We start from the raw sequence: 2,440 nt of genomic DNA, 5'->3' as shown, positions 1-2,440 counted from the left end.
GTATGCAATCCATAAGTGGCTCTCATAATAGATTCATAAGGTAATTTAATTTTATTTCTAGGAAAGTGTTCCATGCCATGCCTTAACGGAAATTGGAATCTAATATTCCCTTCTTTCATATCAATAATTGAACCAACCGTTCTAAGGAAAGGTCTACCAAGAACAATAGGACATGAAGGATTGCAATCTATATCAAGGACAATGAAATCTACGGGCACATAATTCCTATTTGCAACAATAAGAACATCATTAATTCTTCCCATAGGTTTCTTAGTGGTGGAATCCGCAAGATGCAAGTTTAAAGAACAATCATCAAATTCACGAAAACCTAGCAAATCACACAAGGTTTTAGGAATCGTGGAAACACTAGCACCCAAATCACACAAAGCATAGAATTCATGATCTTTAATTTTAATTTTAATAGTATGTTCCCACTCATCATAAAGTTCTCTAGGGATAGAAAGTTCCAATTCAAGTTTTTCTTCATAAGATTGCATTAAAGCATCAACGACATGTTTAGTAAAAGCCTTATTTTGACTATAAGCTGTTGACGCTCAAAAGTGGCACGATCATAAAGCAGCATGCCGGGGCAAAAACCTTGCTGGGGTAAAATCTTGCCGGTGTGAAGCTTGCCGGTGTGAAGGCTTGCCGGCGTGGAAAGCTTGCCGGCACAGAAAGATCACCGGTGTGGAAGCTTGCCGGTGTGAAATCTTGCCGGGGGAGAAACCTTGTCAGGGAGGAATCCTTGCCGGAGTACAAACCTTGCCGGAGTGAAACCTTGCCGGTGTCAAAGCTTGCCGGGTAGAAAAATTGCCGGTATGGAAAGCTTACTCGGATGGAAAACTTGCCGGGTTGGAGGCTGTGATAGTCAATCGGACGAGAAGTTGAAAATGGGCTCAAAAGGTTATTCAGATAATCTCGGATGGAAAAATGTTCTACACGGAAGTTGTGCGTCTCGTTGAAATGGTTGATTTTGATATAAAAATCGTCCCAATCCAAGTTCTTATGCAGAAGTTAGAGCTATCGGAGTGCAGCCCTATCACGAGGCGAGATGTGGCGCGCCCCACCAGACATAGGTCTGATGGGTAGCGCGAGCGAACAGGTGTTCTGCGTGACTGTTTTGGCCCAGAAGAAGGCCTCAAATCGAAAAACGTTCAACATTAAAGTTGTTCGTCTCATCGAAACAGTCAAGATTTCTTTTGGGCTCGTTTCCATCTGAGATCGTTTACCACCACAAAAAGGACCAGCAAGGTGCAGCCAATTTAAACCGAGCAGTTTTGGAAAGTTCGGATAAAATCAGTCCGAATTTGACTAGGGTTTTGAAGGTGAATTGATGTAATTTTCTTGTAAGAAAAGCCTATATAAATCCTTTGCTTGTACGGGAAGTCCAGCCGCCTCTTATATATGTTGGGGGTGACGGCCGATTGAAACAACACCAATCGAACAAATCAATCTATTACACTTTTGTGTTCATCTACTTTTATCCCTTACCCTTGTATCTTTCTTTCTCGTTCTTCGTTCGTTCTTCGCGTTGGAAGGCAGCGATCCACGAGGCTCTAGGGGCGAGCGAATCGACCTAGGGAAGCCCATAGCCACCGCAATCCCTAACGGGGTCCCTCCCGGGTGCGCGGGGTTTCGGGTCTGCAAAAGCGCCCGCCGACTGTCCTACGTATCGCGCTGTCGGTCGGGTCTCCTTCGACGTGAGCTGCGGTGCATCACCCCTGGCGTCGAGGGTACACAGGACGTGTTCGTGTGTCAACACACTTTTTGGCGACTCCGCTGGGGATCGAAGCTTTGAACAGTCTCCAGCCTGTTCTTGCTATGAGGAGAGCATCATCAAGCGGCTGCAATCTACAACTGTAACATGTATCATCAATCTCCTTGCGTAGATGCAAATAGCCATTATGTTGATGTTGCTAGATCTTTCAACGGACATGTGGTGTCGGCCAGCCCTAATGAGCAAAGGCCGACTAGTTATTCCGTTGGAGAAACTTGGAATTTACATAATCGCGGCATGCAACTTATGAATCTAAACTTTCGTGCATCGGCAACATCTTTCAATATTTCGGTGAACAGCACGATTTGTTCGAATGATCAATATATGACACCTCATGTGCAGGTGGGCATCTCACAGTTTTATCCATCGGCAGCCGACTCGCAGTATGTGGGTTCATCCCCAAACATGCCGATGGATGGGGGAATCGGCCATGCTTCCATTAGCTATTTGGCCGGTTATCCTCGAACATCATATACTACACCTCGTGATATTAATTGTTCAGTGGCATATGAAACTAAGAATATTCATGACTCGGATCACCTTGGCTGAGTGAATGGAGATTCTGCAGGAGCATATGTGCCTAATATTGTACGAGATGAGGTGGCTCTGGTTGCATTAAAAATTTTAGCCCAAAATAAGAAGATTAGTGCTATTTGCCTTGAG

The sequence above is a fragment of the Triticum dicoccoides genome, chromosome 2A (assembly GCF_002162155.2).
Source record: "Triticum dicoccoides isolate Atlit2015 ecotype Zavitan chromosome 2A, WEW_v2.0, whole genome shotgun sequence".
NCBI classification, from domain to species: Eukaryota; Viridiplantae; Streptophyta; class Magnoliopsida; order Poales; family Poaceae; genus Triticum; species Triticum dicoccoides.
Note: the sequence above shows the minus strand (reverse complement) of the source record.